Source organism: Callorhinus ursinus, unplaced genomic scaffold (assembly GCF_003265705.2).
Source record: "Callorhinus ursinus isolate GAN/ISIS: 27379988/994484 unplaced genomic scaffold, GSC_fseal_2.0 scaffold3, whole genome shotgun sequence".
NCBI classification, from domain to species: domain Eukaryota; kingdom Metazoa; phylum Chordata; class Mammalia; order Carnivora; family Otariidae; genus Callorhinus; species Callorhinus ursinus.
This window is the reverse complement of record NW_027397065.1, coordinates 58,003,055-58,009,433: the sequence shown is the minus strand read 5'-3', so window position 1 is coordinate 58,009,433 and position 6,379 is coordinate 58,003,055. Positions and strand designations below refer to the sequence as shown.

General features: G+C 35.6%; 1 pseudogene; it reads right to left on the bottom strand.

Annotated features, from left to right (window-relative positions):
• Positions 1-5,729: 5,729 nt before the first annotated feature.
• On the bottom strand, positions 5,730-6,027 carry LOC141372423 (non-histone chromosomal protein HMG-14 pseudogene; annotated as a pseudogene).
• Positions 6,028-6,379: the final 352 nt, after the last annotated feature.

The window sequence follows — 6,379 nt, the reverse complement described above, 5'->3', positions numbered from 1 at the left end:
GCTGTTTATAAAACTATGTTTTTGCCTTCACTACTGATAAGGATGAAAGAAAGATAAACTTCAGTTGTAGAATATTAATTCAATAGATTATATTTGTTCATCAACACAAATGTGTTCCTCAAGATACCCCTAAGCCTTAAGCATGATTAATAGGACACTGGGTTCCTAGAGCTGGTGTCTTCTGGTCCATATGTAGAATTATATAATGCACAGCTGTTGGTGATTAATCACGGGTACTGCAGTGCTCATGAGTTTATTCTCTATTCCTTAGAAGAGCAAAAATGTAATGATGTGTGGGTGTGTGTGTAATCTTAGTAAACAAATTTTGAACACATGTAATGCTGATTTATCAGTTCCCAATTCATTAATGGGGAGCTTTTGCTTTCCCAATGATTAAAATCAGTGAAACATCTGGACGTATGTTTATATTTGGCTTGATCGACTTTGTTTATATAACAAATTATAGTTGTATAATTTGTGACTGAAACCATGCTTAGGTGGTATAAATGAGCTACTTCCTTAGAGATTCCCAAATTGTGCAGGAGGCAGGTGTGGAAGTGACCCAGAATCTAGGAGTCTAATAGATCTGCTATGTTTCTTTGCCTATCAGGAAGTACAAAAATAGTCTACCATTTCAACAGCCCTGGTGGAGATCAGATTGTCATGGAGTAGATTTAGATTTAATTTAACTCTCTTTATCTTCATCCTGCTTCACTAGCCAGAGCCCGAATTGTTATATATTTGTGCATTTTCATATAACTAAGTTAAACTTATCCTACCCGAAATGTGTTAATTAATATACTACATATGATATTTCTTTCTTCCTTTTTTTTTTTTAAATGATGGAGTATTTCTCTGACAAATTATCACTTGTGTTCAGGGGCAATGCAAACACTATAGTTAATTAACTGCTACTACAAAATGCACCATCTTCATTTCCAGTTCATCTGGTGTATTGCTACATTTCTTTAGTAGAAATTCCACCCGCTGTTTTGAGAAAACCAGTTCTGTGAATGCTTTTAAAACTAATTCCAGCTGATAACTGAAAATGTGTTTCAAAATGTCCCCAGCTTACCGGGTTATAGTACCCAGGTCTTTCAGTTCTTTCTCGCTTCTTCTATTGACTGTGAAGCTTTTTTTCATATAAAACATGAAATGTTACATTGCTTTCACTGAAACATCACATAAATCAAGGAAATGAAGTGCCTTAGGACAGGTTCTCCAAGGAACAGATTCTGAGATTCTGAGATTTATATGCAGGGGTTTTATTGGGGATTGCTCTTGTGAACAGCTAGGAAACATGATTGGAGCAATATTGAGCAGACGAAGAAGGTGAGCTATGAAGCAGTTTCAACTGTGGCCTCCGATAATCCTACAAAGCCCTCTATTTGGTATGGCTCTTCAGAATTTTTATGTTTTGAGGCTAGAAGCCAGGATTTTATCTCCTGTATCTACCAGTCATTGAATGCAGGCCACCCTTGGGGAGGGGGTTGACCTTGGGCCAGTCTGCTCTCTGGCTGAGGCTAATTCCTGGAGATAATCAGAGAGCTGTCGACCAACATTTCCAGCAATGGAAGAAGTGAGTGTTTCAGTCCTGAGGAGGATTTCAGAGCAGCACAACACAGTATCTGGTGTAATGAGATGCCTAACTTTTGGTACAACATTGGTAATGCCAGTTGTGCATGGTGATTTTCTTGTGTGTTATACATACAAGAGCATTAAAACAATTCAAGTAAACTGTGGCCTGTAAGTAGTAGATAACCATGCTATAGAATAATTGGGAAGTTATCTTTATCTTTAGATAACTTTAGAAATGTCAGCCTCTGATTTCCCACTGAGACCCTAGGGAAGTTACAATCAAGATTATCATTAGCTTTAATGAGAATAATTTGTACAGAATCCCATGTGTTAGACAAAGAATAAAAACATCTCCACACGGGAAGCTTTGAACATCTCTTTGTTTATTTCATCCTTTATTTATTTATTTTTAAAGATTTTATTTATTTATTTGACAGAGAGAGACACAGCGAGAGCAGGAACACAAGCAGGGGGAGTGGGAGAGGGAGAAGCAGGCTTCCCACTGAGCAGGGAACCCAATGCAGGGCATGATCCCAGGACCCTGGGATCATGACCTAGGCCAAAGGCAGATGCTTCACCAACTGAGCTACCCAGGCACCCCTTATTTCATCCTTTAAATGAATACAAAGTTGTTTTCTTTTCAGAGATTTTATCAAAATGACATTGAAGATTTCTCATATTTTTATCTTATTCCTAGTAGATTTTCAACAATGCTAGTACCAGGTATTAGTATTTAAAAAATATTTCTATCAATCTGGGTTTAAAAATTATAAATAATAGGGCGCCTGGGTGGCACAGTTGGTTGAGTGACTGCCTTCCGCTCGGGTCATGATCCTGGAGTCCCAGGATCGAGTCCCACTTTGGGCTCCCTGTTCAGCAGGGAGTCTGCTTCTTCCTCTGACCCTCCCCCTCTCATGCTCTCTCTCTTATTCTCTCTCTCTCTCAAATAAATAAATAAAATCTTTTAAAAAAATAAAAAATAAAAATTATAAATAATAGAGAATTACATGGACTACTAAACAAAATAATAGAGCTAAAATCTAAGGGTCAAATGAATCTATTCTAAAGCTATGTTTAGATTGAAGAGGACTATAGTAGTTGAATGATACACATTTTGATGTTTATTGTCATAATTACTGCCATGGCAAAAATAAATCCAGATCTGTGGTGAGCATAAAAAAGTAGCAAAGTGGCATAATTGAATCAAACAGATAAAATTTAGTAGTTGAATGAACAGGTCAATTTGCATTTAACACTAAGGGATCAACTGGTATTTGGAATGAGTGTTAGTGACAGATGGCATAGTTATGTAGTCCTATTTCAGTCAATTAACAAGTAATTGACAGATGTGCTGAGCAATTATTTGAATAAAAATGTTTAGAATTGTTTCTTAAACTTCCAAGTTTATCAGATGTGATTATAGTAAATTCTTTATATAAATTGAACTAAACAAATTGGCATATTCATTAATTCAAAATGCCAGTATTGTTTTAACTGTATAATTAACTCCTCCTCATGTGCTTAATGAAACAATCAATCTGATCTTGATCTATAGTAAATGATGACAATAACAAAATGAAGACTTCTATAAAGGAAATATCAATTTTGTATAGTAGGAGACCCCCTCCTAAATCAGACATTGGATAAATCAGACAAAATAACCATACTCATCATAAAATCTTAATTATCAGTGGACATTACCCTCATAGAATTTTGCACTAACTTGATTAGGTTAACTTTTTCTTTAAGCTCAGGATATAAAATTTCATCTGCTTTATGTTGTGCTAGAGAAAAATGGTTCCTAGGCCGCATATTATACCTCTACACTCAGATTAGGAGTCATGTAGCAGGTGCCCTTCCAAAGTTTTAATAATTCAGTTTTCTTCTTGCTGAAGTACATCCTTCAGCATGACTGTCGGTGAGGATCTACAGGCAACATTTTATTTGTGCTTTTGTGTTTATGAATATCTGGGTGGGGAATATGCTTCTCCCTTTCCCTCTGCCCCTCCCCCAGCTCCTTCTCTCTCTCTCTCTCACTCTCCCTCTCTCTCAAATAGATAAATAAAATCTTAAAAAAAAAAGGTTTGGAAACTGAGAAAAAAAATAGGGAACAAAGTAATTGACCTAACAAACTTAAAAATACTAAAATTATGACCATCACTAATAATAGCTATTTGGCAAGGCCTTACAAACAAGGTAGAGTACCTGAAGAAAATACAATTTGTTACATAACTTTGAATCTTTTGAAAGATGATAGTAATTATTGATTAACTTTAGACTTTAGTAGGGAGAAATAAAATTAAGTGTGTATGTTAAAATTTTTAAAGGAAACAAAGCCACTGCAATAATAGAAATAGAATGTTCAATTTTTTAACCAGGAAAAAATTTCTATCAAGTCAACAAAAAGCAGGAAAAGAAAAACAAGATACTAAGAAAAAGATAGTAAACTAAAAGCCTTATTTTAAAGTGTTATAAATACAAATATATTAGTAATTAGAATAAATGTAATAAATTAATTATCCTGTTAGAAGACCAAGACCATCAGGTTTGATTTAAAAATAAATAGCTATGTGTTGTTGGCAAATGATAATGCCTTCCAAAAAAAAGGTTGAAAACTAAGATATGACAAAAATTATTCTATATAAATACTAACCAAGAGGGACAGAGAATAGTTTTATCGGAAATAGAGTTAATCTACTTCTTCCTTCCCAATGTGGATAGCTTTTATTTCTTTTTTTGCCTAATTACTCTGGTTAGGACTTCCAGTATTATGTTGATAGAAGTGGTAAGAGTGAACATCCTTGTCTTGTTCCTTATCTTAAAGGAAATGCTTTCAGCTTTTTAAAACTGAGTATAATATTAACTGTGGGCTCGTCATATATGGCCCTTACTATGGTTGAGTTACATTCCTTCTATATTTGTTGAGAGCTTTTATTATGAAAGGATATTGAATTTTGTAAAATGCTTTTTCCCATCTACTGAGATGATCATGATTTTTATCCTTTATTCTGTTAATGTGGTGTATTATATTTATTGACTTACAAATATTGAACCACCCTTGCCTGTCACAGATAAGCCCCACTTGATCATTGCAGATGATCATTTTAATGTGTAGTTCAATAGAGTTTGCTAGTATTTTATTGGGATTTTTGGCATCTATGTTCATCCTGGATACTGGCTTGTATTTTTTGTTTATTTGTTTATTTAACATAATCAAGTGCAGAGGGCAGTGTCCTATAAGTCATTGTGGTATTTATTGAGCATCGATTACATGACAGGCGTTATGATAATTTCTTTTTTTCTTTCATAATTGAGTTTTTATTGGTTGTTCTGAGGATCAGTACAGACATCTCATTTGTATACAATTCTTAACATATGTACAGAAAATCTAAAAAAAAAATCATATAGTTGTGACTATTTTCTAAAAGTTATTCCAGTGACCTCCCCGCTTAAAATCTGGAGGCAGATTTTCCTTAACAGTGTATCAAGTACCAATATCTCCAAATGTTGATACACTGTTACATTGTTACACCCCATTAATTCACAATTTAATATCCTATACACTACATAAATTTTCAATCTTGCACAACACATTAACAGAGTTTCTAGAAAACTGGACTACCACAACGAGGATGTGACAGAGTGAACAAAATTCTGACAGGGAATGCCAAGATCAAGGAGTGGGTTTCTTTAGGAAACAATTCTACCAAAACAACATGGGAATAGAAGTAATTTAAAATGTTCAAGACATATTAAATGCACTATTGACTCCAAATTGCCATTTAGTATGCTTCATCTTATAGGATAGAAAAACTACCCCATCTGTGGAATGTTAAGCTGACACCCAAGGCAATCAAAGCCTCCCACGTTCAATATCCCACTCTTTTCTGGTCGTACCAGAAAATACACAACAGCAAAGGATTTTGTCTCTTAAAAAAACTTGATCTTAGCCAAAAGGCTGAGAAGCGATTGTCTCTTAAAAACAAAAAGCATTTTCACTTTAAAAAATGGGTTGAGGTGGGATTCCCTCCTTCTTAAAAAGGTTTTTAGAGCCACTAAAAAAACCTGCATTTACACAATAGTGGATAAAAATATTCCTTGGGATTGTACAAGAAGGGAGACAGGGACCACTGATAAGACATAGTAATGATTTAAATCAGACTTGGCTTCTTTCCTGCTTCATCAGAAGCTGGACTCACCTCATTTTTAGTTTCTCCATTTTCTGCAGGTAAGTCTGCCTTTGTTTCTTGCTTAGCCCCTTCAGCCTATTTTCCCTTCCCCTCCTTTTCCCCTTTGTACTTTTTTGTCTGAAGATTTATCCTGTCCTGTCCCCTTTTCAGGCTTTGTTTCCGCTTTTGCAGGAGCAGGTTTGGCTGACAGCCTTGCAGATCTCCTCTTGGGCCCCTCCTTTCCCACCCTCTTGACAGAGCTGACCTTCTTCTAGGGCATCATGGTGGCAGGGCCCAGAGCGCCCACAGCCTTCACGAAGCTGGGCTGCTTGGCCCATGGGGCTCCTGCCACTGCCTGAGCTTCTGTGAGCCGCCTGATAATTTCTGAAGACAGCTAAAAATGTAGCAGTTTTTGTTTTAAAGAGCTCAGTCTACCCAGTGACACGGACACGTAAATTAAACAGACAAACAAAAAAAAACCAAACAAGCAAATCCCCCGCAAAACCCAAAAACCAAAAATAAAATCCAAAAAACCAAACCATACCAACAAAAAAAATACCTATAGGCTGGAAGAGAAAGAGGACTAAGAAAGAAATTTGAAAATAGAATTTCAGAGATCTTCGCAAGGAGCA